The 13,466-nt window shown below is 41.6% G+C and overlaps 1 protein-coding gene across 1 annotated transcript in view; it reads right to left on the minus strand.

Moving 5' to 3' along the window:
• The window catches only part of RORA (RAR related orphan receptor A), a 711,502-nt gene that overhangs the window by 113,081 nt on the left and 584,955 nt on the right, over positions 1-13,466 (minus strand). The window lies entirely within an intron of this gene.

Raw genomic sequence — 13,466 nt, forward strand, 5'->3', positions numbered from 1 at the left:
TATCCACAAGGCAAATGGTTATCTAAGTAATACTAAATTAGAACTATTGAAGAAGTATAAATAATTGCTATACCACTTTTCATAATTAGAGACCTCTCATTCAAAAGCATTATGACATGGAACATGGAAGAAAACAGAAAGAAAGATCTGCAAAGATACCACTAAAATTTTAAAAACTAAAAGTTCGTATCTGTTCTTAAAAAGTCTCTCGGGTGTTCATTCAGAGACTATTTACTCTTACGTAAGACTCAATTTTGCAAACCTTTATATCTGATTTTCCAGTATATAAAATATATTTTAAAAAGCACAGCAGAAAGGAGTTCAGAGTTTTGCTCATAGGTGCAAGAAGAAACAATAAATACTAAAAGAAGAGATAAAGAATGATAAAAAGTATGGCAGCACGGGGCCATTTTAGCATAGGGGCAAACAACCTGCCACACCTGCAGAGAGACTCTGAGGACATCCTGTATTACAGCATACTATACACACCATAATAATTAATGTTTATAATGATTTTGAAACATTAAGAATGGATTAACCCTGAAATAAGTAGACAGGGACTTACATAATATATTTCAAAAGGCCTCCCTCACCCCCAAATACAGTGAAGTAGCTTAGGCACTTATAGAGACATACTGCAGAAAATTAATTTATATGGGATATCTTATTTTCTAATAATGTCTGTGAGTGCAGTATTGCTATGTATAATTCAAATAATAACTCTAATTACTTAAAACCTTACAATTAGGGTCTTAGTTATTTCAGTAAGCAATACTCTGAGGACCTGTGGAAAAATAAAGAGGTTTTCATAGTAGGAATAACTGTTTTATACAGTGGAATTTCATTCAATTCTAATATTAGCCAAATACCAATAAAATAAAAACTGTTCAAATACCCTCTCCTTTTAAAGCTACGATGTTTTTGTAAATGTTTACTTGAATTTTGAGTGTTCGGGGCTGAGGTTTAAATATGTATCATTATATTAAGATACTTGCTATTTATATAGAAGCCATCACTATTTATACAATAATGTTTAACCTGCTGGAATTCTGGAGAAGCAAAGGTTAGCAGTTAAAGTAAGTTCAATATGGAAAAAAAAAGAAAGAAAAACCTGAGCACAACTTAGCATTGTTGCATTCAGTGCAGGTGAAGTGGTAGGTTTTTCAAAGTACGCTTTATACATGCACACACATGATACCAACACCTTTTTCATGGCTGCAACAATTCTTTTTCAAAACTGCTAGCCTGTTTCCAGGGCAGCTGCAAAACATCCGTGAACACTAGTTAATTTATTGGAGTCATGGAAACTGCTGCCTCTACACCTACCAGGCTAGATCCACATTGTGCAGACTCTACGATGCAGGAACCGAAGGTCCTGAGATGAATTCTCTTCGCTCCAGGCTAGACGGAGCAAGGGGAAGCCACCGCTGTGACTGTTCTGGGCCATACCTGCGGATTATCATCACTTTCACTCCACATATTGTCCCAACTCCAGAGTAACGCTTTTTGTATTAAAATTACCATGATTTTGCTATTACATTTATCATCATCATTAGCAGTAGAATGTGGCTGTTAATGAAAACGGAGTTTAAAGGCTACCATTTGACACTTGACAAATGTCCAGGAAGAAGAATAAGCAGGCAGGGCTCGTTAACCCCACTCACAAGTGGGGTAAATAAAGCTTGGAGAGATTTCTCAGCTCAGCTTGGGTCATGCTGCTAACTGTAGAGCTGGGACTTCAACCAGGGTTTCTGATTCCCTAATCTAGTGTGTGATAAACGTTAGCACATGCTCAATATTGAAAACTGATTTCCAGTTAAGAATTTATATACTGAGGGACTCAGATTAGCAAGTTTAAGGAAAGTTTTCCATAAAAGGATATTTGAAAGTGAAACAGGAAGCTTATACTTTTTCAGAAGATTTTTGTGACTAATTCTATCTTTTTTTTCCTGCTCATACATTTTTATATTATCTGTTCATTCCTACCACAGAGTTCTTCAATAGTATGCCACCAATAAATCACCAGTTAATTGTTTATTAATGAGACAGTCTACAGAAAACAAACTCCTAGGATGCAGAGCATAAACCAAAATGGGTCATAGGACAGTTGTCTCAAAATCTCTAGTCCTTTAGTGTGATAGTAATACACAGAGTGCTTGTAAGAGCCTGGTACCCGTCATGACACCATCCTCAGAAGTAAGGAATATATTTTGAACAGCTCTCTCTCTTTTTTAAGGTTGTCTTTTTCATTAACTTATTTATTTTTCATTTAACTTATTTAAACTTTCCTTGTACCTTCCAATATGTTATCCATTCAAAAGGGTGGAGGGTGGGTGGGAATGGCAGTCCACGCAGGCAGTATCACATGTATTTTCCAATAGCATAAGGTAGTGATTCCTACGATTAATTCTAACACTGACTGTCTTCCACGTTTAAGGAATGATCATTTGGCATCTTTACCCCACAGAACTTTGCTCTTACTACCCTTTGCTTGGTATGAAATACTGAACGAGCTTAAAAAGGAATCATAATAGGTTATATTACCTTTAAAAATTATATTATTTGGTACTAGGGCTTTTGAAATAAAACATGAAATATTTAATTGGGCAAAATAGCATGCAATATTTCCGGCAAGGAATTTAGATAGAACAAAAATGCGGTAGCCATGGGAGTAAACAACTTACATAAAGTCTCAGGTAGAGACACGGAAAGACCCAGGATAAAGTCCTCAAGGTCTCGCTTCTATTCAGTGTTCTGACTTTTCGGCCACACTCGAGGAGATGACAATAGGTATCTATCTGTGGCAAGTCCCTGACATGGAAATGAGGTGGCCTAACTTTCATCATCTGCAATGATCAGAAACGAAGCCGTTTATATAGATATAAATACCTGCCATAACAGACACCACCGCATCTCAACTAAAAACGGGAAGACGCAGACGAGGTTGATGAAAACGAAATCGTGATACACTAATCCTTATCCCATCACCAAAGTGTTGCCCAAAGAGGGGCCTCCACGGCTTCAGGATAAAAGGCACAAATCATGGACTACCCACTGGGGCTGCCAGGCCAGAGAAGTGAGGGAACGGCCCTTTCTTCAGAGGGCTGAATGGCTGGACTCTCTCGAATGAATAGATAACACCATCGAAGAACAGACAGTCGACATGAAAGTGGAAGCCAACGAAAACAGAAGAACGGAGGAAAACCATCAAAGGAGTGAAAAATAACAAAAGTCCGGGGACTGATTTGATCAGCACCCACATGCTAAACCTGCAGCACGGGAGAGCTGTTTGAAGCCGCTAAAGGGATTTAACACAATCTGGAATGAACAGAATTTGCCATCAAATAGAATAGAAGGGCCACCAAGAGACCTTAAGGAAGGACAACCTAATGGAATGTGAACCCTGCAAAGAGAGCTCACTTGGCAACGTCCTTTTGAACATCTCAATCATTCTAAAGTGCTGTTTAAAACACACGCGCACGCACACACACACGCATACACACACACATGGTCTGGAGTCTGTGGGGAATTTTGATGGGAGCTGCTCATCAAAACTCTTAAATAATGCAAGGCAATGGCAATCCATCCGATCTTCCACTCTGAGGACCCGAAGCAAAGAACAGACGCAGGTTTTATCAAAGCAGCTTCTAATCTTTCTAGCACATCTGCAATGTCCATCTCACCAGGGGCGACCTTCCGAGTGAACTTTGGGAGAGATGTGCTCTTTGGTTTTGTCTGGGTTGCAGTTTAATTCAGCAGGAAGCGGGCCGTGGCTGGGAACCACAGCACAAAGAAAACCGCGGTAAGGAGGTAAAAAATGCGGGACTGATCGACAATAAGTGAGATGAAATAAACGACTGGTAGTTTTTTTTTATGAGACCAGCAGAATAAAAAAACATATGATGGGTTATCACTTTTAAGGCTTATTTCCCATTGCTGCTACTAAGTAGGTAATGATAGAAACAGCACAATTGAGCCATAGCACCCAGATCAGAGAGAAAGACTGAGTGAAGGAGAAAATTAAAGGATCAGAGAGGCTCCTTAAGAACCTATCCAATCCAGGGCAATCACCTGAATAAAACTTTCAATTTCACCCAAGTATGATGCCGGTAAATTGCATTGTGGAGATAAAATATACAGTCTTTTAAAAATTATTGTTTTCATACAGGTGATTGTCCATAACATGTCTGCATTTAGAGTGTTTGGGTTCATGTAAGGTATAAAATCATCAGATGACCAAAAGTTGGTGCCTGTATTTGTAGTAAAGCTAAGAAGTCATATCATGTAAAGTTTATGTGCCAGTGGTCTTTCCTGTGCTAACCTAATTTAGGACAAAGCAGAGGGAGGAGGTATTCCTTAGTTCCTATACAGCAATGGGAGTTTGCATAGGAAGGAAAAGAGAATTTCTCTTCCCACTTGATTATCTTCCCTCTGTTGGGCTGGATATTATTATTACATAGGCAGTGGGGAACAGAAAATTCTTCACTCTTGAATACATTCAATCTCTCAGATCTCAAAAGATCTCCACGAGTCTCCAGAATGGAAGTGGCTGGAATCTTGTTCTTGATTTCCTTCTGTCTCTCACCCTTGGTGTTCATTCCGTACCCTACCAGGCGTCCAGCACAGAGTCAGTGTGAGAACAGGACATGGAGGGGGGAGGGTGAGGAGAGGGATTTAGTCCGCCTTGGCTTTAACCCTTCTCAAAGTCTTCAGGGTCTGTACATGCCTGGATTCCTATCAATGTGAAAATAAGTAGGTTTGTTTCATTATCCTATCCCCACATTTTACTTTCTTTGTCCTGGTAGAAAACAAAATCACCATCCACGTCCATCTCAAACAATCTTAAGTTTGGCAAAAATTGAGAAGGATGGAGTCCTCTTTGCATGAAGGGTCTGGAGGACTCTGAGCACCTAGTAGGTGCTCAATAAATACCGGCCAATCGGGCAGGGCTCGTTTCCTCTGACAGCTGGCCAGAGGCGCAAACTGCTTTGGGAAGCCTGATGAAGAGACCCGCCTTTCTGGCAGAGCCATCTCACTCTTTCATCACTGCACTCAAAGATATTACTGATGTTGGTCCTCTGGTTTTGCTGCTTTTTTCCTCTGACTGGACTAACTGAGTCTACTCTGCTCACTAGCTGCCACTTCAGAATCCTGTCACGCAGCGGAAGGCCAAAGGACATTTTCCCCTAAGTCCTTTTAACTTCCTGGCATTCCGTGTTTCAACCCCACATTAAAGGTGCTAATGTTTCATCCTAGTCCTACCAGCCAATGGGTGGCCTCAAGTCAGACTAGGCAGGGCTTCTATCGGCTCTTTCCCTGTTGGGCACGGGGAGAAGGAACCCAGAAAAATGTTTCCTCAAGCTCATTTTGCAATTTCCCTTTGGATACTATCACTAAAGTTATGAGATCATTTATTAAGAAACAGACACATTCTAAACTAACATACAACAGATGTCAACCCAGGGCCACTGTTGGCCAGCAACACCTATTTCTTGCAAGTTCTCAAAAATATTTTTTTTTTCTTTTTGCTGGCCTTCCCCCCACCCCCTGCTCTCACCCCACGCCCAATCATCTTATAATCCATTCAAGCTGGTATATGGATTCTGTCTCTCTTCCAAGACGAGACCTGACAACTTGAAAAACAAAAATGAACCTCCCCTAATTTTGGCAGGTTTCTCCAAGCCTCAACTAACCCCAGGCAGAGACTGGTGGACGTGCGCCCAGTGGGAGCCTTAGGTTAGAGCCATAATTTTTACCTGCTTTAGCGAACACTCTCCTGATATGTTCTTGAATTCTCATCCTTGGTATATTGCAGGCCCAGGCATTAGCAAACCCAGCAGACTGGTATTCTCTGCAGTTTGGCAGAGCAAGTCATCTGTCCTGAGAAGCTGAGATGTGAGATGCTTCTGCTCCCACAAGGATCTCTCTCTGTCTCTCTGATTTACCCTGTTCCCGATGGTAAAGTATTTTCTGCAAACATGAAATTAGTTATATTTTAAGGGCTTTGGAATGACTAATTTCGACTAAGTTAAACAGGGCAATGTAGTGACTCCCAAGTGACTCGATCTGTGATTCTTGGGAAGAGTTTAATGGACATTTTATTTTCGTTCAGGGTGACCTCACCAATCTTTGTGCAAAATGCCCTTTCTTTGTTGTTTCTTTTATTTTTTTTCCCTTAAAACAAAGTAACCACAATTTTCTAGACATTTCCTAGGGAAGAAAACTCTAATTGCATTTTACTTATCTTTAAGGCCACCGTTCAGGAATTAAAAAAAAAAAAAAAAGAAAAAACAACCAAAATAAACCCTTCTATTTTAAAATTAAAAGTGTAGGTGAAGGTGATTATATCTTTCCAAAGTCAGTAAAACAAATGTGTTGCATAAGTCATTTCAATTCAATTAAGAGAAACAGGTCAGATGCTAAAATATTAGTAAAATCAATTATGAGTAATAGGTCTCCTGTTAACATGTATCACTACAACCGTCTCTCTCATAATTTTTGAATAAATTTACATTTGTTTCATATTCTCTGTGTGCCTGTAATGTACATGTGTGTCCCTGACCAGAGAACCTTCTCCATTCCCTTTTCTTTATTACATTTGCTCTGGTATGCCTTGGACTAGCCCTAATTTAGAGAAGGTTTCTCCAAGAGGAGAGAAAGTCAGCTGGTAAGTTGGAAGGAGCTAGGGAGCCAGGCGGATCTAACTTTGAACCTTGTTTGGTCACTTGTCAGCTGGGCAAGGAGCTTCATCCCTCTGAGCCTTGGTTTCCTTATCTGCACATGAGGGTCACGGTACTTTCCCCATGGGGTTGTTGTGTGATTTAAGTACAACAACCCCTGCAGCAGTCCCGCCAGAGTGCCAGGCACATGGTGTTCAATCATCGTCTCCTTCTGGTCTCCTTTCCAAGTCCACAAGTTATTAATATCTAAGAGAGCAAATAATCATAACATTTCAAATTTGATATCTAGGTCTTGTGTTAGGATTAGGGTCACCAAAGTCCCCTGAAAAAGGAGCATCACCCTTGATCTTTACTGTTAATTAAAGGGGGGACCCTCAGATTCTCATGTAGATAACTCATGAGAAGGCAGATCTAGGGGACAATAAATTTGCTGCTGGGCCTTCAGTAAGCCTGTCCTTCAGACCGAACAGGTGACATCTGATGTGGGGAAAAAAAGAATACCACACTGAGTCCATACTATAATTACAAGAACATAGAGGTGACATGCATATGATAAGAGATGAGAACGGAACACTGGAACATCTTTTTGGTAGATTAGTGAGAAAAATGGGCATATGGTTCTCCTCTTCTGTAATATCCTTTCTCATTCTTTTTTTTTTTTTTCCTTTCTCATTCTTAAGATGAGGTTAGACATGTAGGTGGAAAACAGAATCTTATGGGGGTTCATCCATTTAGTTGACAGGCTATCTAGTCAAGAGGTAAATATCTAAGGAATGGAACTCAAAAACGATTTGACTTTAATGGAATACTTCTCTCCCAACCGCACAGAAGGAACACAAATGTTGATCACGTTGAGGAAGAGGAAGGAAGGACCATTTTGGAGGATGGCCATCAGCTGAGGGGAGCAGACTTGGAGGGAGCCAGCTCCATACAGGAGCTTGAAGAGGTAGAGATGGGAGAAAAAATAGAAATGCAAAAGTTGCAGGGGCGAGGCAAGTAATGTAGGGTGGGTGGGCAGTAAGGGGTTGATTCTTTTGCTCTGTGTGTGCATTGGTATGTGTTGGTATGTGTTTATTTTTGAAGTCAAGAGGCATCCATAAGGTGCACCAATGAGCTCAAAATTTCTTAAGAAAGTCCCAAGAAAGTATTCGAGAGTTTAGAGGATAGCTCACTGACACTCTAACTTATAAAGATGTCGCCTCTGCCTTCGGTTCTGTGAGCCTTGAGGGGAAGGGGGCAGCAGGGCCGAGTAGGAAGAGCAGGGACCCTGGGGTGTGACAGCATGAAGTTCAAGCCCACCTCTGTGGCTCACCAGCTATGCAGGTTGAGCAGGTTGCTGAAAATCTAAAACTTGGTTTCTTCAATTAACACTCACGGTTACACCTCCTAGTCATGGTATCATGAGGTTTAAATGAGATTATACACACATACACACATAACTACATGCATATAAAATGACTGCAACGTAGTAAGCTCTCAAATAATATATCTCTTCTTGCTCAAGGAGCAGAAGAGATAAGAACTCCCATCTCAACACAATAAGAAAATTAACAAAGTCCAGGATGTGGCTCCATCTAGATTTATGTGCCCAGGGAGGGATCAGAACATCCTTCTCCGGGAGCCATGGGTTTAACAGCTGCCGGTGAAAACAGACAGCACTACCCTACAGGCCCCCACTCTGCTTCCCAGAATGTGGTGGTGGATTAGCTGCCATTACCCGCAGTCAGAAATCCTCATGCTCTCTCATGTTTCTTCATCTCAGGGCTGGAGCACTTGGCTGAGCTGATGGCTTGATACCTGTATTTTGAATCCTATAATACCCCATGCTTGGGGTCAGGGGATACAGATAAAGGGGCACAGGGCAGCTTCTGTTCTCTACTGAGCCCTTGGAGAGACTGTTTCTAAGTCCCGAAGATGTGCCTGTCTCATCTGGGAAGCTGGTAACAGAAAAGAATAACACCCCAGCCAGTATCTCTCTAACCAGCAACACGTATATCATGAAAAAGGGTGGGAAGATTCACCCCCAAAGTCTCATGAGATGGGGCTCCAAGCACTTACCAGGCGCAGGCAGGTAACTCTGTACCTGGGGCTCCAGCAGCCGGGAGGAGAAGGCTAATCATGGGACTTGAGTTTACCCAGCAAAACCCATGACAGACAATGCCTGGTAGGCAGAGGAACAATGTGAGACCCTGGTAGCCAGGGTTTGGGGAAACTGCCCTCCTCTAATACAGCTAGTTCATAAGGAAACTGTTTGTGTTTTCTGTTTGCCAGAAAAACCTTTGTGCATTGCTGGAACCTGTTTGTCCTGAACTCCTAACAATAAACACATGGCAACCAGTTCTCCAGATGACAAGTCCTTTTGTTAATGAGCAAGGAATGACTGACGAGGCCTGGCTGCTATGAGAACCCTTAGCTGCCTGGAGTCCCGTGGACCAAGGTTGAAGGGGGCTGCTTTGGAAAGAAGTCTTGTTTCCTCACTCCATGCTGCTCCTTCACATCCGGCAACCCATGAGCATTGTTATGGATAGATCTCATTTGGGTGAGCTGCATTCATTTATTTTTTAATTTTAATTTTTTAAAAGATATTTTATTTAAATTCAATTTGCCAACATACAGTATAGCATCCAGTGCTCATCTTATCATGTGCCCTCCTTAATGTCCGTCACCCAGTTACCCCATCCTCCCACCTACCTTCCCTTCTGCAACCCTTTGTTTCTGTCCCTTGAGTTAGGAGTCTCTTATGGTTTGTCTTCCTCTCTAATTTTCCCCCACTTGGTTTCCCTCTTTCACTATTTCTTATATTCCACATTCATTTCATCCAAAAAGTGCCAATGCTATGCGGGAAAGCAAATGCATCTCCAGAAGACTCCTGATTCTCAATATAAAGAGTTTTAGAAACACACAACTTGGTAGGTACAAATCCACTCACATACATATGACACTTTACATCCTGTTTAATGTATGTATGCATACATACAGACACACACATGTATTTGTGGTTTGGGTATTCACAAGGGCAAGGTAAACTTGAGAACATGTGAACCGATAGTGTTAAAAAATTAAAAGTAGAAGTGTTGATCAAACCCCATAAGGGTGTGTGTTTCTCCAGGCTGGTATGATGACGTGTCTCCGGCGTGTATGAGACTAGTGCCAGCACATGCACCCGCTCTCTCTCCTCTCACCTCGTTGTCTATTAAAATCTGTCTCCCACACTTGCTGGGCACCCTCCCAGTTGCACGAGGACTGTCACTGGTTGGCAAGGATTGAGAAATTTTGACTTCTGTTTGTTGTTTTGCTGGTATCTGTTGTTAACTAAAAGTTAGACTATCCCTTGTAGTCCTTAGAAAGGTTCAGAAAGAAATCAAGAGTTTGGAAGAGCACCAAAGGCGTGTTTAGGGGAAGTCTCAAGGAATTCCAGTGGTCACAGAGTTTAAGAGATTCTAATCTTGGAACCAAAACAGACCCCAAATATGTCAGAACCTCGTTCCAGGAAAAGAGTTTGGAGAAGGAAGCTTCTCAGGTAAAAATAAACTGATTTTCCTTGAATAATCTCGCACTTTGCACAAATAAGAATGACCACACCTCCGTTCCATGGTTGGGGCAAATCCAGGTTTGGCACGATTAGCTCAAAGGTTTGCTGAGTCAGTGACAAGGCTGTAGGAAAGCCCCTTGCTCCCAGCCCAGTGTCACACATAACTCTGAAGCAGATCTCCAAGAAAATAACTTGAAGAAGATTGGATGGAAAAGGTCTCCCCGTGTGAGATGGGCTTCATATAAAAAGACGCTGCATTTTGAGGAAGACTTCCACAGTATCAAAGTGTTTCAAAACAACATCAAAAACAACCCCCCCCGGCAGCCCCATGATTTTTCCTTTCTATCTGAGAGGAAGTTATCAAAGGCAAGGTTGATAGATATTCTCTGCTGGTGAACCCAATGGGTTCAGTCTTTTTCGGGCTCAGTGTTATGGTCTCAGAGCCCACCACAGTGCTTGGCACACCACAGTTGGCCTTTTTATTTTTCAGATTACTTGAATAAATAAAGAAGTCATGCAGGGTGGAGGACCTAGTTGGTCCTCTGTCAGCGCTTGTCCACTAATTGAAACAAAAAGGTGATACCCGTGCCAGTGAAATTTGGGGCCTCTATTTTTACCTCAAAAATACAGGAGCAAAAGGTGAACTCTGTACTGAGTCTTGAAAGGCAGCAAGATTTGAGATAACGACTCAGCAAGAGGCAGAAAAGTGAGTGAGAATCTGGCTCAGTGGACACCCTGTCCACAGGCTCCCTCAGAGGGATTATAGGCAGAGCTGTCACGGGCCAATTTCAATGCCTGTGAGTTTCATAATGCAGCGGATGATGAGCCATATTAATCACGAAGAAAGAATAAAGCAAAAACATATATACAGATAGAAAAGCCTCTAACAGTGAGCTTCGTTAAGTCCAGTCTTTATTAGGTCTGCAAAACTGGGGATGGGGCAGATTTGCCCCAGAGAGGGCAGAAAGCCTGGCTGCCTCTGGTCCTTGACAACAGGTGCTAAGCCTGAGCTGGAGCAGGGTTGTTTCAGGCATAGGGTCCTACTGTGTTAGAGACTGGGGTGGCCCTGTGCGCATGGAGGTGGGGGGAAGCGAGGAAGCTGAGACTGAGATGCTTAAAAAGGGTGTTGTGCTCTCGAGAGTGATAATGGGAAGTCAAACTCTGGACTCTGGTTCTCAAAACTATTAAGTCACAGAGAAGTGACTGGAGCTTATAGCTGAGGGCAATTTTGAATGGATTTTGAATGAATAATCATTCAATGACACGACCCTTATAGACCACAGATAAGCTGTTCAACAGTCTTCTATTACTACGTATTTTTCTTTTCTTGGCCATTAACACTTAGCTTGGCTGGTTTTCTCCTCTTGTGTTCCCGAGGTGTTGGCAGAACTAACTAGGGACTCTAAGAATCTGATGGCAGCACCATGATCAGAAACAGTAATGGAACAATGCTTGAGTAGCAGGACTTAATCCTCTCTCAACTTTGACCAAGTGTGGAGTACACACTGACACAGAGCCCTTACACACACACACACACACACACACACACACATCTTGAAACCTATTCTTTTGTGTGCATTCCAGGTACCTGGCATACAGCAGTGCCCAATAAATATGTCAAATGTTGAATGACTGGATTAAAATATTAAGAAGCAGGATACCTACTCCATGCTACATTTGCTCCTATCAAACCTCAACTCACCATAAAATTATGTGGACACAACTTTTTTCCATGTATTTATTCTCCCTAATGGAACTTTGTGAGAATCAGGATGCATAGATAGTATGTTCTTTCTTTATACTTTGGTGACAAAGGTAAAAATAATTTATTTTCTCATTTCAAGATAGCAGAAAGTCATCTTTCCTGTGAGGTGTTGTTTTTTTTTTTAAGTAAACTCTGTGTCCAATATGAGGTTTGAAGTCATGACCCCAAGATCAAGAGTCACATGCTCTACCACAAGTCAGGCAGGGTACCTATCTTCTGAGTCTTATCTTTTAAAGGCAGTCTCTTCCTCAACCTCCCCTTCCCCCAATTACTCTTCAAATGTTGCTTCCCCAAACAGACAATTTCTTTGGCATTTTTCTTGTGTTACCATTTCCCAAATCTTGCTAATCTTCTGGATTTGAAGCTCATGCAATTTTTTTTCATGTGATTTTTTTAAATATACATTTGTCCCAACACCTCCTGCTGACACATGCCCAAAGGTGCTCAGCTTAAAAAGGGAGTGGTCTTCAAAAACATAAACTAGGTGTTCCCTGATCAAATGAAAACTTGACAGGTATTCTCACAGGGAATACTGGAACCTTTCTCTCACCAGCTGTACAAAGGTTAAAACTTGTTCTTGGCAAACGAGTTTACACTGAGGTATCCTACATGGACTGTCCCTTCCTGTGGTTCACTAAATTCTAATTGCAATTATGTTGGACATAAGCTGCTTACTGTAATGTTTTATAATGAAAAGTGCACTCTCCAGAATTCAATACCCAGTAATGGCTTCTTTGATTTAAAGCATGATTATGGTAATAAAACCACTACACAAATGGACACATCTTCTTCAGTAACTCATCTTTCTTTGGAGACAAAGGCAAGTTCTGATTCCTCCGACTGTTGAGGATCAAGTTTAGTTTTAGACACTGTCAGCAGCTATTCCAGTTTGATTTGATCCTCTGTGTTATAAAATATCTTGGGGCTACAAATATGGCCACCCATCTTCACAGATGATGTATTATGATGATTCCTTTTGGGTACATTCATCATCAGTGGGGTTGTGGGATGTTTGGTTTTGCTTTGTTTGCTTAAATATGTGAATTTTATTGCAGAAGAATATTATAACCCATAAGGGAACCCTGAAACTTACTCATAACCCTTGAACCTTAAACACACTGCTTTCCTTCTTCATCACTCTCACAGCCTCGACATCTGTAGCATGCAAGCTGTCTGGCCCCCATGCTTCTTTGTATCATTACTTCAACATAATGAATCATGACGGATTGTAGCACAAGCACCAGCCATTCTGACCACTTCACTGGGGCTCAGGAACTGGCAGGACAAACCCAACTGCCCAAGATTTTAGGGCTCTATGATTTCTAAGGTGTAGAACCACAGACATTGCTTGAGGCGCTTTCTGAAGAAGATGCATAGCTTCGCCTGCATTTCTGGGCCTAGGCACAGGAAGCCATTGTCCACATGAGGCTGATCCTGATCCTCTCTGTTTCATTTATCCAAAGCGGCTTCTATTTCACAGAGTTCCATC

Source organism: Canis aureus, chromosome 32 (assembly GCF_053574225.1).
Source record: "Canis aureus isolate CA01 chromosome 32, VMU_Caureus_v.1.0, whole genome shotgun sequence".
In the NCBI taxonomy this organism is placed as follows: Eukaryota; Metazoa; Chordata; class Mammalia; order Carnivora; family Canidae; genus Canis; species Canis aureus.